This window comes from Thalassophryne amazonica, chromosome 1, assembly GCF_902500255.1.
Source record: "Thalassophryne amazonica chromosome 1, fThaAma1.1, whole genome shotgun sequence".
Classification (NCBI taxonomy): Eukaryota; Metazoa; Chordata; class Actinopteri; order Batrachoidiformes; family Batrachoididae; genus Thalassophryne; species Thalassophryne amazonica.
Genome location: NC_047103.1, coordinates 92,872,257 through 92,893,306, shown reverse-complemented (window position 1 = coordinate 92,893,306; position 21,050 = coordinate 92,872,257). Strand labels below are relative to the sequence as shown.

At 47.7% G+C, this 21,050-nt stretch overlaps 1 long non-coding RNA gene across 1 annotated transcript; it reads right to left on the bottom strand.

Moving 5' to 3' along the window:
• Nucleotides 1-12,466: 12,466 nt before the first annotated feature.
• On the bottom strand, nucleotides 12,467-20,818 carry LOC117512602. The gene is made up of 3 exons (XR_004561338.1): nucleotides 20,715-20,818; nucleotides 15,390-15,393; nucleotides 12,467-12,476 (listed from the first exon to the last, which is right to left on the bottom strand). It is a non-coding gene; the product is annotated as an uncharacterized LOC117512602 (long non-coding RNA).
• Nucleotides 20,819-21,050: the final 232 nt, after the last annotated feature.

Genomic DNA, 21,050 nt, shown 5'->3' with positions numbered 1-21,050 from the left:
TTATCGAGCGGACAGTACAAGTATGATCCTTCTGTCTCTCTGTATATGACCCATGGTCAGAGACATCAAGTCATGAAATGACTTGAATGAAGCAGTGCACCCTTATCATGTCAACATCTGCTGGCCCTGTGCGCAAGTCCACTGAGCCGTGCGCCAAAGGACAGACACAATGTCATGTGGGCCAGAGCTGACGTGGGTGACATGACATTCAGATTGCCAGGTGAGTGTACACATGATTAGATGGTCCACTTCAGCCCGTCGCAGCGGTTGTTGTCCGATTGGCTGCTCCTGTTTTTTGTTCAAGGTCACCACAGCAGATACAGCCAGATCCGCATTGGTATTTGGCACATGTTTTACACCGGATGCCCCTTCCTGACGCAACTCCAGTGTAACCTGGAGAAACACACAGCCGCTGGTGTTCCAAAGAGGTCTCCCATCCAAGTATTAACCAGGTCCCGCACTGCTTAGCTTCTGAGATCTGATGGGTTCAGGCTTACACAGAGCAGACTGGCTGCTTCCTGTCGCAAAGGTAATATATGTTTTTATCTATTTCCACGTGAGGGCAGCAGGCACATGCACGCGTCTCACACTGGACAGTTGTAAGGTCATGTCCTTTTGTCAAAATGATAAATATTGCATGTTTTACTAAATGTTCTGTTTTAACTAAATCTACTGTTCAACAGCCCTGGCTGTGACCTTTCTGTTAGCTAAAAGTTAAGACATGCTTAGTGTGAAGGTATCTGATAAGAGACATTCCTCCACCCTTCCCTTGCCTTATCACACAAATGATCTCTGAGTGACACTGCAGAACTCAGTTCTGGTCAATGGCTCACAGTGGGACATCAAATCAAGACCCCCAAGTGACCCCTGATTCTTTTGGATGAAAGTGAGTCTTTAGTGTTGTGAAAGTGTCGTGACACGGACCCACAACAGGGGGCGTTAATGAACGGACAATGGATAACACCATAACACCAACTCAGCAGACAGGGTATCCGTCCCAGGAAAACGGCTGCAAAAGAGATCAGACTGATGCTTGGGTTAAGGTTCAGCAGAGAAGTAATTACCTGCATGGTAGCTGATTTCTCGGTGGGGAGGTGGAGTTGCAGTCCGGCCTTTATGGTGGTGGTGATGAGTAGTGGATGAGTGACAGCTGGTACGGATGATGAGTGACAGCTGTCACTCCCGGTCGCTCCGACGCCCTCTCGTGCTTGAAGCCCGCACTTCAAGCAGGGCGCCATCTTGTGGTGGTGGGCCAGCAGTACCACCTCTTCAGCGGCCCACACAACAGGACCCCCCCTCAACGGGCGCCTCCTGGCGCCCGACCAGGCTTGTCCGGGTGACGGGTGTAGAAGTCGGCCAGGAGGGCCGGGTCCAGGATGAAGCTCCTCTTCACCCAGGAGCGCTCTTCGGGACCATAACCCTCCCAGTCCACCAGATACTGGAACCCCCGGCCCTTTCGACGGACGTCCAGGAGCCGGCGTACCGTCCACGCGGGCTCCCCGTCAATGATCCGGGCAGGAGGCGGCGCTGGTCCCGGGGCACACAGTGGTGAGGTATGGCAGGGCTTGAGTCTTGACACATGAAAAACGGGGTGTATCCTGAGGACTTTGAGTATGGGAAATGGTCCGATGTACCTGTCCTTTAGCTTGTGGGATTCCACCTGCAGGGGGATGTCCTTAGTGGATAGCCAGACCTCCTGCCCAGTCCTGAGCAGGGGCAGAGCGGGCGGTACGCCACACCCGACGGCACTTCCTCAGATGGGCCTGGACCGAGGGCACCCCGACCTCTCCCTCCACTAGCGGAAACAATGGGGGCTGATACCCCAAACACAACGGGGAGAGGCCGGTGGCAGATGAGACTTGGCTATTATGAGCGTACTCGATCCAGGCCAGATGGTCACTCCAGGCCGTCGGGTGCGCGGAGGTCACGCAGCGGAGGGCCTGCTCCAGTTCCTGTTTCGTCCGCTCTGCCTGCCCGTTCGTCTGGGGATGGTACCCAGATGCGAGACTGACGGTGGCCCCCAGTTCCCTGCAGAAACTCCTCCAGACCTGGGAGGAGAACTGAGGACCACGATCTGAGACAGTGTCTGATGGAATCCCATGCAGACGCACGACGTGGTGGACCAGGAGGTCTGCAGTCTCCTGGGCCGTCGGGAGCTTCGGGAGGGCCACGAAGTGGGCCGCCTTGGAGAACCGGTCCACTATCGTGAGGATGGAAGTCATGCCCTGGGACGGCAGGAGGCCCGTGACAAAGTCCAGGCCAATATGAGACCAGGGGCGACGAGGCACGGGCAGAGGCTGGAGGAGGCCTTGGGCCTTGTGGTGGTTGGCTTTGCCCCTGGCACAGGTGGTGCAGGCCTGGACATACTCCCGGACGTCGGCTTCCATAGAGGCCCACCAGAAGCGCTGCCAGGGCCACTGCCACGGTCCTTCGCACCCCTGGATGACAGGAGAGCTTGGAACCGTGACAGAAGTCAAGGACCACAGCCCTGGCCTCTGGTGGGACGTACAACTTGTCCTTCGGATCTGTCCCCGGGTCCGGGCTCCATGTCAGGGCCTCCCGGACGGTCTTCTCCACGTCCCAGGTAAGGGTGGCCACGACAGTGGACTCGGGGATGATGGTTTCAGGGGGGTCTGACAGCTCGGTCTTGACCTCCTCTTCAAGCACCCGGGACAGGGCGTCAGATCGTTGTTTTTTTGTCCCGGGGCGGTAGGTGATCCGGAAGTCAAAACGCCCGAAGAACAGCGACCAGCAGGCTTGCCTGGGGTTCAGACGCTTCGCGGTCCGGATGTACTCCAGGTTCCAATGGTCCGTGAAAACCGTAAATGGTACCGATGCTCCCTCCAACAGGTGTCTCCACTCCTCAAGAGCCTCCTTCACCGCAAGAAGTTCCCGATTGCTGACGTCATAGTTCCGTTCAGCTGGGGTCAACCTGCGGGAAAAGTAGGCACATGGATGGAGAACCTTGTCGGACTCCCCGCTCTGGGATAGCACGGCTCCTATCCCTGAGTCAGAGGCGTCCACTTCAACTACGAACTGGCGATTGGGATCAGGCTGCACCAGAACCGGTGCAGTCGAGAACCGGCGTTTCAACTCCCTAAACGCGGCTTCGCACCGATCCGACCAGGTGAAGGGGACTTTTGTGGAGGTCAGGGCTGTCAGGGGGCTAACTACCTGACTGTAGCCCTTGATGAACCTCCGGTAGAAATTTGCAAAACCGAGGAACTGTTGTAGTTTCCTACGGTTCGTTGGTTGGGGACAATCTCTCACCGCCACAACCTTGGCCGGATCAGGGGCGACGGAGTTGGAGGAGATTATGAACCCCAGGAAAGACAAAGAAGTGCGGTGAAACTCACAGTTCTCGCCCTTCACAAACAGCCGGTTCTCCAACAACCGCTGTAGGACCTGACGTACATGCTTGACATGGGTCTCAGGATCCGGAGAAAAGATGAGTATATCGTCTAGATATACGAAGACAAACCGATGCAGGAAGTCCCGCAAGACGTCATTAACCAATGCTTGGAACGTCGCGGGCGCATTGGTGAGGCCGAACGGCATGACCAGGTACTCAAAGTGACCTAACGGGGTGTTAAATGCCGTCTTCCACTCGTCTCCCTCCCGGATCCGAACCAGGTGATAAGCATTCCCAAGATCCAATTTCGTGAAAATTTGGGCTCCATGCAGGGGCGTGAACACTGAATCCAACAGAGGTAACGGGTATCGGTTGCGAACTGTGATCTCGTTCAGCCCTCTGTAATCAATATATGGACGGAGTCCGCCGTCCTTCTTGCCCACAAAAAAGAAACCAACACCCATCGGGGAGGTGGAGTTCCGGATCAACCCGGCAGCTAACGAGTCCCGGATGTAGGTCTCCATTGATTCGCATTCTGGACATGAGAGGTTGTACAGCCTGCTGGATGGGTACTCAGCGCCTGGTATCAAATCAATGGCACAATCGTACGGACGGTGTGGGGGCAGCGTGAGTGCCAGATCCTTGCTGAAGACGTCAGCAAGGTCATGGTACTCGGCTGGCACCGCCGCCAGATTGGGGGGGACTAAAACTTCCTCCTTAGCTGTCACACCGGGTGGAACCGAGGATCCTAAACACTCCCGGTGGCAGGTTTTGCTCCACTGAACCACAACCCCAGACGGCCAATCAATCCGGGGATTGTGTTTTAGTACCCATGGAAAACCCAAAATCACTCGGGAGGTTGAAGGTGTTACATAAAACACAATCTCCTCCCTGTGATTCCCAGACACCACCAATGTCACTGGCTGTGTCTGGTGTGTGATTAGTGGAAGAAGGGTGCCATCTAGTGCCCGCAACGACAATGGTGACGGTAAGGCCACTAGAGGGAGCCCAACCTCCTTTGCCCATCTGCTATCCAGCAGATTCCCCTCCGACCCCGTGTCCACCAGTGCTGGGGCGTGAAGGGTTAGATCCCCACTCAGGATCGTGACTGGGATACGTGCAGATCGTCGGGGTCTCCCCACGTGGGTGTTGTGACCCACCCTTAGCCCAATCTCTAAGGACGAGTGCTGCTGTTTTGACCGTTTGGGGCATTCTCTCTGTGTGTGCTCGGTAGAGCTGCAGAGAAAACACTCTCCACGGATCAGCCTCCTTTGTCTCTGATCTGATCGCTTTTTGGCCCTGCTCATTTCCATAGCAACGTCAGCAGGGGGAGCTGTCGTCACGTGGAGAGCCCTGGCAGTGGAGCGTGGGGAAGTCGGCTCCCTTTCGGACCCGGGAGGAAGAGGGACGGCTTGTGCCTGACCACGCCCTTTGTCTCGCTCCTGTCGGTGTTCTGTTAATCGGTTGTCTAACCGTATAACCAGGTCGATAAGCCCATCTAAATCCCGTGGCTCGTCCTTCGTCACCAGGTGCTCCTTAAGGACCAATGACAGTCCGTTTACAAAGGCGGCGCGGAGCGCAACAGCATTCCAGCCGGCTCGCGCTGCCGCGATGCGGAAGTTGGCTGCATACTTCGCTGCGCTCCAACGCCCCTGCCGTATCGACAGCAGCACGCTTGAAGCGGTCTCGCCTCTATGAGGGTGGTCGAACACCTGTCGGAACTCCCTCACAAACTCAGTGTAAATTGTTAGGAGCCGTGAATTCTGCTCCCAGAGCGCCGTAGCCCAGGCGCGTGCCTCTCCTCGAAGCAAATTTATAACGGAAGCCACCCGGCTAGTGTCTGATGCGTACATGACGGGACGCTGTGAAAAGACGAGCGAGCACTGCATCAAGAAGTCCGCGCACGTCTCCACACAGCCTCCGTACGGCTCAGGAGGGCTTATGTATGCTTCAGGGGAAGGTGGGGGGGTTCGTTGAACGACCAGTGGAATGTCTGTCTCTGGCACACGGTCAGCAGGAGGAGGTGCTGCAGCAGCGCCCTGAGCATGCGCTTCCACCTGGGCGGTGAGAGCCTCCATCCTATGATTGAGAATAATGCTCTGCTCGGTAACTAAGTCCAACCGAGCGGTAAAAGCGGTTAAGATGTGCTGCAGCTCACCCAACACGCCTCCTGCTGGTGCCTGTGCACCTCGCTCTTCCATTGGCTGTTCAAGTGATGGTTGACGCCCCTCGGGATCCATGACGCTGGCCGAGAAATCCTGTTGTGAAAGTGTCGTGACATGGACCCACAACAGGGGGCATTAAGGAACGGACAATGGATAAGCCAAAAAGCAACAATTTAATGTTGTGAATCGCACAACGAAGTACAGACAATAACAATATGGTGGAATGTCAATTATACACAAGGTGACGTGTGGGCAGGCTCGACGATAGAAGACGTCTGGCGAGAGAAGAGCCGGATCCCACACAGCTTCCACCACCAACGGAGCTGAAGAACACCGGAGCCGCCAAGCCCTGCGCCCCAGGTGGCCACTGTCTTCAGCAGTCAGACCCGGTACTGCTGGCAGAGAACAGAGACAGTACTGATGAGTGTGAGTTCGCACATTCAGTAATCCCACAGTCTGTATACAGTTAGGAGGGAAAACCTCCACCTCCAATCACACACTCGTGCAGCTCCCGAGATAACCACTTATCTGGGTGGGGTGGGAGGCGAAGCCGTCGCAGTCCACACCAAACGCCAACTCAGCAGACAGGGTATCCGTCCCAGGAAAACGGCTGCAAAAGAGATCAGACTGATGCTCGGGTTAAGGTTCAGCAGAGAAGTAATTACCTGAATGGTAGCTGATTTCTCGGCGGGGAGGTGGAGTTGCAGTCTGGCCTTTATGGTGGTGGTGATGAGTAGTGGATGAGTGACAGCTGGTACGGATGATGAGTGACAGCTGTCACTCCCGGTCGCTCCGACGCCCTCTCGTGCTTGAAGCCCGCACTTCAAGCAGGGCGCCATCTTGTGGTGGTGGGCCAGCAGTACCTCCTCTTCAGCGGCCCACACAACACTTTAGGCCCTTTTCCACAAGACAGAACCAGCACTACTTGGCTCGACTCGACTCGTCTCTACTCGGTTTGGTTCCACGCGCGTCTTAATCCACTACAAATAGTACCCCCTCAATGTGGGCGGGGTCAGCAGAGCAAACTGCAGTGACGTTGTTTTATACACGACACAAACATAATGGCGGACTCTGTGTGTTTACTGCTCTGTGAGGTTTTAAGAGAAAGCTGATGAAACACGCTTGAAAAGTACAGAAGACTTTGGGAAATCATACAACAATATGAAGATGAAGATAAGAAGATACGAGCTGCTAGAGATGAAGAATGATGGTAAGCTAATTGTTATCTTCCAAAATAGTTCGTACATAAGTAATAACTGCAGGCTGTCGCTATTAAGTATTAAAATTGTGTTTGTCAAAATAAAGTGTTAATTTAGATGAATTAATTAATGACAGCACCTATCACGCCTTCAGTCACACTTTGCTCTGTTTTGTTTTGACGTCAGTGACTTGGTCTGTAAATAAAGTCTAATTTCTGAGCGCAATAAATGTGTGAGATGTCAATACTTTTTATACCAAAGTAACTTGCTTTGATAACTTATTGTCAAATCTAAAATGTGGGAGTTTGTGCGTTTACTGACGTTCATGCGAAAATGTTGATTCGGTTTTAATGACCGTTAATTAACGTGGTCACTGAACTCGAACAGGCTTAAAACACATTTAAAAAGTTTGATTTGTTTTTCATCCAGATTTTAATGTTTAATGGACAGATTTAAATATGAAATCTAATAAGATAATTATTAAAGGAGTCATATTGTGCAGAATCAGCCTCCAAACTCCCACAATTCTGTTTCCATAGACACTCTTTATAATATAGCCTTTTATTGTCATTGTACACATACATACAATGAAATTTGTCTGCATTTAACCCATCCAAATTACACTTAGACAGTTCTCCCAATTTATGATCAATTTACAGCTTGTTTAATACCTCTTTGATGTGTAACAGAAATAACCCAGATCCTTTTTCACCTGATTATTAAATGCCCCAAACACACACAGATCTGAGTGTTTATATATATATATATATATATATATACCTGAAATTAAATGATACATTAAGATTAACTAATCACAAACCCTGCAATCAATTACATTATTTTTTTAATAACCTGAGAGCACTAATTAAAATATGTACGCTGTGTGTTTCAGATGATTTTCTCAGAGTCACCGCTGCAAAAGCTCATGCCATAGAATGGGTCACCTTTGTCATCATTGTGCCTACATGTTATACACTGGTTATATTTCACTGTAAATTTTGAATAATTTTTTGTACTTTTTGCTAACATATCTCCACTTTTGTGTAACATCATTTTGATTTATAAAAGTTACCAAGGTTTGCTGATTTAAATTAAATGCTAACAGTGTGAAAAGCTGTTTAAGGATAATCCAGTAGTAAAATAAGTTTTACATTTAATGGGGTCATAAATGTAAATTGAAGTAAACAGACAGTAAAACTGGTTGTTCAAAATATCTGAATAAATTACTTCTGGTGTGGTATAAATCATTCATTCATTCATTCATCTTCTACTGCTTAGTCCAATTAAGGGTTGCGGGGGGCTGCAGCCTATCCCAGCAGTCATAGAGAGTGAGGCGGGGTACACCCAGGACAGGACGCCAGTCTGTCACAGGGCCACAAATAGACAAACAAACACAGACACACACACACAGACACACACACACACACACACACACACACACCTACGGACAATTTTAAAGATACTGCTGGCCCACCACCAGATGGCGCCCGGCCATGCTGGCACCTTTTGGCCTCCAGAGGGCGCACTGGCCTTTTGGTACCACCAGGAGGCGCACCTTAAGGTTGTCATCAGCTGCACTTCATCACTCATCATTGCACCGATAAAAGCCTGGTAGAGACATCATAACTCTGCCGAGTTATCAGCTTAACCGACAGGTAAACCAACTCAGCCTCTTTGTGCCGTACGCATATTCATTGCTATTGAAGTCTCTTTGCAGTTGTGACCTTATACTTGCAGCTTGTAGCTGGATTTGTGGAAGTTTGAAGGAGCTGGCATTCTCCCCTCCTCACTTCTTGTTTCTAAGTATAACCTTTGACACTGCACGTTCTCAAGTTGTGCTAATTGGACTTTGCCCTTTTGGACCTTTATTGCACTATTTGCATAATAAATTGTGATTTATTGGTGAACCTATTGACCGCTCATTTACGGGTCCATTTCATTCACTTTCCCAACATTCAATCCACCTAACCCGCATGCTTTAGATGTGGGAGGAATCCGCACCACCCGGAGGAAACCCATGCAAACACGGGGAGAACATGCAAACTCCACACAGAAAGGCCACGGGAATTGAACCCATGACCTTCTCACTGTGAGGCAACAGTGCTAACCTCTAAGCCACCGTGCTGCCCCTGCACTAAAGCATTAATGACAAAATGATTTTTACTGTTGACTCAGCCTGAAATGACAAATTATGATGCAGTCACATAAGTCAAATTGTTTACTGCAACTAAAAGAAGAGCAAATACAAAAAAAAAAAAAAAAAAAAATTGTGCAACACAAACTGTACAAAAGTTCCATGTGTCTGTAGTCTGGGGTGGGGGCACAGGTTACACGCTCCGGTCACGCATTGCGTGCACAAGCTCACCCAGCACACCAAAATATGCCTGATTAAATGCAGCTTCCACCTCCGTTGCTTCCTCGAGGATCAGCCGTGTCGATCGCACTGGGCCCAGTTCAGCTTCAGCCTCAATATCACTCAAGATGGACAGATTCTCCCGCAGGAACAGGCTCCTTTTTCTCTTGCCTGGACAATAATGCAGGTAGAAATGTTGTGGGCTGGGGTGTTTGGCTGGCTTGGTTTTTGTTTTCTGTTTCTCCCACCAGGTGGTATGCATTCAGGACTGAGTGGCTGAGCATTAGGACCTCACCCTGAACACCTGAGGCTTGTTTTCACGTGCAGGTCATCAGGACTCACAGCTGTGGTGTATTTTGTCTTGATCAGAGATTGCTGCATTTAAACCTTGAATGCACAGTGTGTGATTGCCAGAGACTCGACCTTGTGAGCAGACGTGTGAGATCGACGTCAGGAGAACAATCTGACCATCACGGACGCAGAGACCGCTCCAGGTTTGACGCCACAGTCTGTGAAGGAGGATTGGGTGAGGTCTCACGCTCTTCAGCACACTTCCTGAGGTAATTCGGTTTTTGGTGACTTTTATGAAGTAATGACAGTGGATTTGGTGTCCCTCACACCTTGTGTTAGTGAGCTGTCACGTTATGCTAATTGTCTAATCAGCTTCTGCTGCAGTGGAGATTTGAACTGAGTTGTTCCGTGCCTGCAGGGTAAGAAGCTGATATATATTTAAGCCAGGAAGTGTTTGCTGATTGCGTGCACCTTTGAGTTGTGTCTCTCTGTGTGGAGTTGGACTCACCTCCATGTTTTCTTTCTTCACAGACTTGGTTTGTCGCGGCCACCTGGGGGGTGTCGGCAGGGTCCCTGGGTCCGAACTGCTGTGGCTCCGGACCGTTTGCGCTGTTGAGAGCGCGCCGTGTTTCCACCTCACCAGACCGCGGACGTTTTAGTTGTTTAGCACTTCACTCACTGTTATGTTTATTAAATTCTGTTATCCTTTGAACCGTGTTCTGCTTATTTTATGCTGGGTCCTTTCAAACACTGGGTCGGTGCTCCGACCGCGTCCGAAACATAACAAGAAATGGGAAGTGATTAACAAAAGCACGTTTAAAAATATATATATATATATATATATATATATATATATATATATAATTGTAAAAAAATCCTACAAAAAAATAAATAAATAAATAAAAAAACCTTCAGTCTCTGTATGATCATTCCCCAGAGTTTCAGTTGTCTTGGTCACTTTGCATAAAAGTTATGCTCTTTCAAAATTATGCTCCAACAAATCATACCATTTGGAGCATAATTTTGAAAGAACGTGGCTTTTATGCAAAGTGACCAAGATAACTGAAGCTTTAAGATAGGATAAACTTTATTAAACTCACAGAGGAGAAATTCACATGTTACATCAGCTCTTAAAAGACACACAAGATGGGTGCAAGTAGAGGAAAATGTTCATATATATATATATATATATATATATATATATACACTAAGTATCAAATATCTAAATATAAGTGGGGAAAAAATGAAATAACATAAAATAAGCAAGCTGGTAAGAACAATAGAATATAACAAGCAATGTAATAAAAATGTAATAATGTAATAAAAAGAAATATACACTGTTCAGCTGTTTAACAGTCTAATGGCTGTGGGAAAGAAGGAGTTCTTGAACCTGGTGGTACTGCATCTCACAGTCCTGAACCTGCAGCCTGAGGGGAGGAGTGTGAATAGTCCATGTTGGGGGTTAGTGGGGTCTTTGATGATGGAGACAGCTCTCCTGTGTACTCTGCAGAGAGGGTTGTGGGGTCCTGGTGATCTTAGACGCAGTCCTTACCACTCTCTGCAGGCGTTTGCGGTCCCACACAGTAGAGCTGCCATACCACACAGTGATGCAGATGGTCAGGACTGACTCAATGATGCAGCTGTAGAAGTTGCTGAGGATCTTGGGTGCCATCCCAAATTTCCTCAGCCTCCTCAGGAAATACAGCCATGCTGAGCCTTCTTCACCACCTGTGTGGTGTTGAATGTCCAGGTGAGGTCATCGCTGATGTGGACCTCCAGGTACTTGAAGTTCCTCACCCTCTCCACCTCAAGACCTCAGATGAACAGCGGCTGGTGAGGCCTCCTCTCCTTCCTCATGTCCACTATCACCTCCTTGGTCTTGTCTGTGTTGAGGGTGAGGTTGTTGTCTCCACACCACGTTACCAGACTGTCCAGCTCCCTCCTGTAGGCTGCCTCGTCTCCACCAGTGATGCATCCTATCACAGCGGTGTCGTCGGCAAACTTGATGACGGTGTTGTTGGGGTGGGAAGTGACACAGTCATGGGTGAACATGGTGTAGAGGATGGGGCTCAGGACACAGCCCTGTGGGATCCCCAAGTTGGTAGTGATGGTGGCTGATGTCCTTCTCCCAGTCCTGACAGACTGTGGCTTGCCAGTCAGGAAGTTGAGAAGCCAGTCACAGAGGGAGGGGCTAACAGTTTGTGGGTGAGTTTGTGGGGGATGACCATATTGAAGGCGGAGCTGTAGTCAATAAAGAGCATCCTAATGTAGGAGTCTTTATTTTCCAGATGAGAGAAGGAGATGTGAAGGGCGGCGACGATGGCGTCTGACGTAGACCGGTTGTGCCTGTAGGTGTACTGCAGTGGGTTGTGGTGTCCGGAATGCTGTTATGAATCTGGGACAGTATCACTCTCTCGAAGCACTTCATAATGATTGAAGTAAATGCTACTGGCTGGAAGTCATTCAGACAGGATGGGGGGTTCTTCTTGGGGAGGGGGACAATGGTGGTGGTCTTGTAGCATCTTGGGACAATGCATTGCCTGAGGGAAAGGTTGAAGATGGAGGTGAGAATATCAGCCAGCTCGTTAGCACATATTCTGAGGGCGCGTCCTGGTACATTGTCTGGCCCGGCAGCCTTCCGGGGCCGGACGCTCCTCAAGGCTTTGTGTACCTGGGCTGATGTGACAACTGGTGGTGGTGGTGGGGGGTGTAGAAGGCGTTGAGGTCATCTGGCAGGCTGTCCGACGAGCTGATGGTGGTGGTTCTGGAGCTGGTCCTGAAGTCTGATGTGATCCAGACATTGCCACATTCTTCTGGGGTCAGCGTTAGAGTAGAAGTCCTCCGTCATCTCTCTGTGCTGTCTCTTGGCTGCTCTTATGGCCTTTTCCAGTCTGTACTGTGCAGCTTTGTACTCAGCTTCATTGCCAGATCTAAAAGCAGCAGTGCGAGCGTGTAGCAAGTGCAGCACCTCTCTGTTTACCCAGGGCTTCTGGTTGGGCAACTTTCTCACTTGTATGGTGGGTACGATGTTCTCAACACAAGTGCTGATATACCCAGTGACATACTCAGCATAGTCTTCTATGCTGACGAAGGAGTCCTCTCGGGTGGCTCCAGCTCTAAAAACCTCCCAGTCAGTTGTGGCAAAACAGTCCTGTAGAGTGCTCTCAGCCTCTGGTGTCCAAAGTTTAATCTGTCTGGTGACAGGGTTCGACTGCTTGAGTTCTTGTCTGTAGGCCGGGTACAGAAAGAAAGAGATGTGATCTGACCACGTATGTTGCTGTAAACATGGTCCAAGGTGTTTTTCCCCCTGGTGGGAATGTCCACATGCTGAAAGTATTTAGGGAGTACAGACTGTAAATTGCACTGGTTGAAGTCACCAGCCATGATAAAAACAGCATCAGGATGTGCCGTCTCCAGCGCGCTGATGACATCATGCAGCTTTCTGAGAGCCTCGGTGTAGTTAGCGCGTGGGTGGCTGTAAACAGCAGCCAAAAACACATGTGAATTCCCTTGGTAGATAAAAGGGACAGTATCGCAGCAGTAAAAGCTCCAGATCTGATGCAGTGCTTGTATACAGTCCGTACATCTCGACACCATGCGTTGTTGACATAAACACACACACACGTCTCCCTGTCGTCTTACTGGAGGCAGCAGTCTGGTCCCCCCGGTTCAATGCGTGGCTCTCCAGGTGAACAGCAGAGTCTGGAACGCTTTCCAAGAGCCAGGTTTCGGAGAAAATAAGAGCGCAGCACTCTCTGGTCTCCCTCTGTGATGTTATCCTAACTCGTAGCTCGTCCAGTTTGTTCTCCAGAGACCGCACGTTAGCTAGCAAGAGGCTAGGGAGTGGTGGTATGCTCAGGCGAGCCTTTAGCCTAGCGTGGATCCCGCCTCTCTTGCCTCTCTCCTCGACACTCTCCTCGGTCAGCGTACTCACTCGAGGCCGGTGTTTCAAGGCCTTCCTGGGGAAGCCAGCAGTGACTGTGGGGCTGATTGTGCAAAGCAATGTCCAAGAGTGCCTGTCTGGTGTAACTCTGCAGTGCAAAACACTTAAAAGCCAGAGAAAACACACAAGAAAAAAAGAGTAAAAACGGAAAACCCAGCATCCAGAGACAGAAAACCCAGCATCTAGATGATATCGATGCCATTATCGATTCTGCTTATCGATCCGATTCCTTATCGATTCCCTTATTGTTGCCTCTTGTGAATTTTCTGTGTACTAAAAGTAGGCTTTACAGGTTTTCTATGTCAACAACATTTTACTGAGTCCTTGATCTCTGGACATAAATAAAAATAAACAAAATCTGTAGTTTTTGTCAAAAGCATTTCCTTTCAGACATTTTGGCATGAATGTCTCTCCATACCTCTGACCTGAGCCCAGCCGGCTGCTGCACGTCAGCACAGGACATCTCATTTTGGGAGGAAAAAACGTTTTGTTTGATTGCAGTTTGTTTGTATTACATTTGGAAAGAGGTGTCAATTGATTTAAACGGTGTTTCACATTGACTTTATTAATTTCTGACTGGACTCTGTCATAACTTGATTCGGCAGAGAGCCGTGCAGCATTTGGAGCTGTGTGAACAGAATTCTCATTTCTTTCTCGCAACAAGACAGGAGTCACAGTTAGTGGCTTTAATCCTCACAAAAATGACTCACGATTGACATATTCAGGGATGAAGGTGGTGAAAAACAACAACAAAAAAATACCCTCACCACCATCCACACGAAAATGTTCGATGTCTAGAAGCTCTGAAATGCAATCTGGGGCTATTCCAGACAAAAAACTGCAGTGAGTGCAGCATCCATTTAGGTGAGAAACAAACCCAACTTTCCTTATTCAAATTCATTCCAGTCGTATTCTGCTCTTACTCGGAAGCAGCGGTTTTCTAGCTTGGCAGATAGTTCTGGAGGAAATCACTGAGGAAATTAACAAATTGAAAAAATGGTTTGACCAAAACAAATTGTCATTAAACTTAAATAAAACAGGGATGAAGTGGAGGTGTAAGAATCACTAGGTGTTCACAGGAAACAGTTATTTATTTCTCTATTTATTTATGTTCATTGTTAGTTGGTTTTATATTTTCTATTGTGTTTTTAATCAGGTGCTTTTTGTCTCTTTCTCTAAAATTGTATTGTAGCATTATTAGTTATTATTACTATTATTGTTGTTGTTGCTATTATTATTATTATTATTATTATTATTATTCAGGCTTGGGGAGTAATGGAATACATGTAACGGTGTTACGTAATTAGGATACAAAAAAAAAGGTAACTGTATTCCGCTACAGTTACAGGAAAAAAAGACATTCAGATTACAGGTATATTTAGTAAAAATGGGGATTACTTCGCAGGATTACAATTTTAATGCATTTTATGATATTATCCAGGGTTCTAGCTAGCGCAAACTTGCGTTATGGCCCGTTACGCTATCATTTTGGACCGTTACGATTTTCAATACAGCGTCTGTAATCAACCGTTTCTGCAGCGCGACTCCAGTTTGAAGCAATGCTTCGATTCAATGCCTCGTGGCTCTTTGATTCGCTGCTCTTCAGAAGCAGTAAGTCGGCTTCTTCACCCCTCTGAAAGCCATTAAAATATCATGAGTCATTTTTGTGTGGATTAAAGTCACTAACTGGGACTCTGGTCTTGTTCCAGTCGAGAAACGAGAATCGGCCTCCGTTTTGTCACAGCTTTAAACGCTGCGCAGCTCTCTGCCGAGTTGGAGTCCGCTCAGAATTAATAACTTCAAAACGAATCGCCGCTTTAAATAAAATGACACCTCTTACAAATGTTGCAATACAGACAATGTTGTGAAAGTGTAGTGACACGGACCCACAACAGGGGACATTAATGAACGGACAATGGATAAGCCAAAAAGTAACAATTTAATGTTGTGAATCGCACAACGAAATACAGATAATAACAGAGGATGAGGATGGTCAATCATACACAAGGGGATATGTGGGCAGGCTCGAAGATAGAAGACGTCTGGCCAGAGAAGAGCCGGATCCCACACAGTTTCCACCGCCAACGGATCTGAAGAACACCGGAGCCGCCAAGTCCTGCGCCCCAGGTGGCCACTGTCTTCAGCAGTCAGACCCGGTACTGCTGGCAGAAACAGAAACAGATAATGATGGGTGTGTGAATACACACTCAGCAATCATTCAGTGCTTGGTTCCTCCAGGAGGGAAAACCTCCACCTCCAGATACAGATTCACCCGTGCAGCTCCTGTCAGTCACTTCCCTGGAAGGAGTGAGAGGCGAAGACGTCGCGCTCACACTTTCCGCCAATCGAGCTTCAGACTGTAGCCACAGGAACACGCTGCACACAGAACAATGTTTAGTCACAGAAAATTACCGCAGAGAAAGTTACCTGAGTGGTAGCTGATTTCTCGGCAGGGAGGTGGAGTTGCAGTCCGGCTTTTATGGAGGATGTGGTTGATGAGTGACAGCTGGTGTTGATGATATGTGACAGCTGTCACTCCAGTAGTTCCGACGCCTTCTCGTGCTTGAAGCCCGCACTCCAAGCAGGGCGCTATCTGGTGGTGGTGGGCCAGCAGTACCTCCTCTTCAGTGGCCCACACAACAGACAATAAACTACAATTGACTAAAACGTTTTTTCCTCCCAAAATGAGGCGTCTGGCATTCTTTATAAACCTGACCTGCAGCACATCTGCAAGAGCTCAGCTCATAGGTATGGAAATACATTCATGCCAATACTAATGTCTGAAAGGAAATGCTTTTGACAAAAACTAACAGATTTTATTTCTGTTTATGTCCAGAGATCAAGGATCCACCATGTAGAGTTTATTATGTCCAGAGTTTAAGGATCCAGTAACCAATTTCATATTTATTTACTTTAAGACTCAATAAAATGTTGTTCAATTTCAATTTAATCAGCTTATAAAGCGTCAAATTACAACAAAAGCCGTCTCAAGGCACCTCACACAGAACAGTTCAACATAAAAAATTAAAATAAATAAATATAAATAAAAAAATCAAATACCTAATTAAAAACAGAAGTAAAAGAATAAAACATAACAAAATAAAAACTACTCATAAGAAAGAGAATAAAAATAGGTTTTAAGTCTTGACTTAAAAATGTCCACGGACTCTGACTGCCTCACTGAGGGCCATGTACTGGCTAACCCAGAATGAGATTGCCCACTCAACAAACTTCCCCAGCCTTCTGGACATGATGAAGGGACTTGGGCTGTCGTACCTGGCTTTTCCCCTTTGGGTACCCCTAGAATGGCCAATTTTTAGCTTGAACTTTCAAAAGTTTCCCCCCTTCCATAGCTTAATAAAGTGTACTATGTGGTAAAGACTATTTATATTTAGTTTCTTTTGTCTGTATTAGCATATTTGATATTGGAGTAATCCAGAAGTAATTGAAAGTAATCAAATTACATTACTTTAATATTATGGTACTTGGATTACGTTACTGATTACATTTTGCAACAGGTAACAATAACTGTATCGGAATACATTTTTAAAGCAACCCTCCCAACCCTGTTATTATTATTATTATTATTATTATTATTATTAATAATGTATGGACTCTTTTATGACAACAAAAGCTGTGCCATTAATTATTATACAGAAAACAAATGCACACAAATTGAGAATGCTGAGATGCGAACAGCTTAATGCTAACTTTAACACTGAAAATGCCATAGACATGCTAACGTGTTAGCATCGGTCCCGTTTTTAAGCTATAAAATACATCAATCAACTGTTTTGGAAGACCATAACAGGTCAGTTTAACATAAAAAAAAGGTAAATACGAGGTCTGTGAGAAAAGTATCCGACCTTTTTATTTTACGCAAACAATATGGATTTGATTCATATGTTTTTACGTCAGCCAAGCTTGAACCTTTGTGCGCATGCATGAGTTTTTCCACGCCTGTCAGTTGTGTTATTCGCCTGTGGACAGTGCACCCGACACTAGTGGTTCCCCACGTAGGTAGTGAGCCCACAGGGTGGAGATGGAAAGTCCACGTTGCTTTTATCGGGCTGTGCCTGACTGGGCTCCGTGGCAAGCCCAGCCACCAGGCACTCGCTGACGGGCCCTACATCCAGGCCTGTCTCCAGATGAGGGCCTTGGGCTTCCTCCGGGCCAGGTCACGTTTCCTCTGCCTCGTTTTATCATGGTGTCTTGTGAACCATTCTTAGTCTAGCCTCTCGCCTGAGACCAATTTGCCATGGGAGACCCTATCAGGATCATAAAAGGCTCCAGACAACACAGCTCTCAGGTTCATAGCGGCACACAAACCTCTCCACCACTGCTTTTTGCAGATGATGTGGTCCTGTTGGCTTCATCGGCCGGTGACCTCTAACACTCACTGGATCAGTTCGCAGCCGAGTTTGAAGCAGCTGGGATGAGGATCAGCACCTCTAAATCTGAGGCCATGGTTCTCAGCAGGAAACCGATGGATTGCCTACTCCAGGTAGGGAATATGGCCTTGCCCCAAGTGAAGGAGTTCAAGTACCTCAGGGTCTTGTTCACGAGTGAGGGGACAATGGAGCGTGAGATTGGCCAGAGAATTGGCGCAGCAGGGGCGGTATTGCATTCGCTCTACCATACTGTGGTGACGAAAAGGGAGCTGACCCAAAAGGCGAAGCTCTCGATCTACTGGTCAATCTTTGTTCCTACTCTCACCTATGGTCATGAGTGTTGGGTCATGACCGAAAGAACTAAATCATGGGTACAAGCAGCCGAAATGGGCTTCCTCAGGAGGGTGGTTTGTGTCCCTCTTAGAGATAGGGTGAGAAGTTCAGTCATCTGTGGGGAGCTCAGAGTAGAGTCGCTGCTCTTTCGCATTGAAAGGAGCCAGCTGATGTGGTTCGGGCATCTGGTCAGTATGCCTACTGGGTGCCTCCCAAGGGAGGGGTTCCAGGCACGTTCATCTGGGAGGAGACCCCGGGGAAGACCCAGGACTAGGTGGAGAGATTATATCTCCACACTGGCCTGGGAATGCATCGGGATCCCCCAGTCAGAGGTGGTCAATGTGGCATGGGAAAGGGAAGTCTGGGATCCCCTGCTGGAGCTGTTGCCCACGCAAACCGAACCCGGAAAAGCAGTTGAAGATGAGATGAGACAATTTAAGGTGCAGACACCTGGTGAGAGAAGACAGCAGCAAATTAGCATCAGAACGAGAATCAATGAACACCAGGACAGATTCAGATGACTGCTCTGAGATTAATTTAGCTGAGATCACATTCTGAGTAGATCAGGAAGAAATGGAGTTTTGACTCACCTGTAGTACCGCAGGGGCACCCCTGACCAGACAATTTTAGAGCACGTCCTGCCTGCCCACAGTAAAAACACAGACCCTTGTCCCTACTGTGTCAGTGTTTCTCCGTGGACAAACAAGTGCGACCCAGCTGCATGGGTTCATCAGAGGTGCCTTGCGGAGAACTGGAGCCGAGGTGTTCGGGAAAACCACTCATGCCGGTGGAGTGGCAGAACACTGAGCAGAGATGCAGGGATCTCGACGGGGTCTGTCCGACATCCAATGAGCGGTGCGGATAGCTAAGGAGATAAGCTCGTCCAGATCTTCTGGGAGGTTGATGGCGATGAGCTGGTCCTGGATGTGGTCAGCTGATCCCTGGAAGAAGATGTCCAGGAGGGTGGCAGGATTCCACTCGCTCTTGGTGGCCAGGATGCGGAAGTCGAAATGCAGTTCACACTGGGTAATAAATGGTTTGACATCTCCGGACTCACTGGAGAAGCGCTCTGGTCATGACAGCTGGTTGCAAAAAACTGGTTCAGCTGTGGAGGCTGGTGGGGCTGCACTCAGTCCCGGAAGTGGATTGCTGGTAGTCACGGGAGCTGAATCAGAAGAGGCCTGAATGTTGAACTTAGCAAGTAGCTGCTCCATCTGTGAGCTCATGGAAGACATAAAAGAATCTTGTAGTTTAGCTAGGTCACTAAACCATAGCTTACAGTGGCAAGACGGTCTTCTTGCTGGGCTAACTGCCAGCTATGATGGTGTACCACCAGCTGGAAAGCATTAGAGTCTGCTGTGTCCATCGATGACTTGTTCTATCAGGCTTGGTAAACAGAAATCAGTCCAAAATCAGCAAACAGATCAGGAACATCAGGCAATAAGGCGTGGTCGACAAAACAGGCAGTAAGTCAAAAAACACTAGGAAGCAGGCAGGGCGAGGAAAACACAAGGAACAGAGCTGGAATTGATGGTACAAGGCACTACAATCTGGTGAAGAAACCAGTGCAACCAGTGCAACCAGTGAAGCTTATATACACCCTAGTGATGAGCTACAGATTAGGAAGAGGTGTGTGGAAAGCACCAGAATAAGGGTGTGGCCAAACAGTGTGTACCACCCACCACCAACCACCAAGAGAGGCAGACAAGAGAGATAGGGAAAAACAAAGCCCAAGCAGGAAAAACCCAGCAAGAGAAATCACAAACAGCAAAACCAAACAAACCTAAATAAACAGAACAGAGTAAGCATTGGGGATGCACCAATACCACTTTTTCAGACCGAGTACAAGGACAAGTACATACATTTTGATACTAATCAATACTGAGTATTGATATGAATACTTAATGATACCATTACAGTTTTATGATGACTTTGAAATCATGTTTTAGTCATCAGTTGTTCCTTACTTTTTGACTGTAACTGCAACCAGTATCATTAGCTTTGTTTTTATTTTCAAACATTTCACTTCCAATTCCAAAATGGAGTAAATTAATATTTTTTCACTCAAAATTCTACTTACGGCACCACATAATGACAACATGAAGAATTATTTTTTTTATGTTGCAAATTTATTAAAAATACAAAACTAAGAAATCACATGTACGTAAATATTCACAGCCTTTGCTCAATTATGTTGGGACAATTTTGCACATTCCTTTTTGCAGCACCTCTCAAGCTCCATCAGGTTGGATGGGGAGCGTCAGTGCACAGCCATTTTTAGATCTTTTCAGAGATGTTCAATCTGATTCAGGTCTGAGCTCTGACTGGACCACTCAAGGCAGCCCAGTCTCACGTTTTTTGTTTTTTTTTCATGCTCCCGTGACAAAATGAGTCAAATTTTCATGACTTTTTTTTTTAACTCACTATTGCTAACCCTACTCCTACCCCCAAACCTAACCTTAACCATAATCTAATCCTATTCCTTCCCCCCACCCTAACCAGAACCACCTCCGACCCCCCCACTTCACTTTTACATTTGTGCAGCCATCACGGAATGAATTAGAATGAATTTGTGCTGCCGTGATGAAAATGAGGTGCTTTTCATCACAATTTCACTAACCAGCAGATTAATGTATATTTTGTGCTGCTGAATCACGACTTGCCGTGAGACTGGGTTGTTCAAGGACATTCACAGAGTCATCCTGAAGCCACCTCTTTGATATCTTGCTGTGTGCTTAGAGTCATTGTCCTGCTGAATGATGAACTGTCGCCCCAGTTTGAGGTCAATAGTGCTCTGGAGCAGGTTTTCATCCAGGATGTCGCTGTACATTGCTGCATTCATCTTTCCCTTAAACCTGACTAGTCTCCCAGTTCCTGCCACTGAAAACATCCCCACAGCACAATGTTGACACCACCACGCTTCACTGTAGCGATGGTGCCTGGTTTCCTCCAAACATGATGCCTGGCATTCACCCCAAAGAGTTTAATCTTCATCTCATCAGAACAGAGAATTTTGTTTCTTA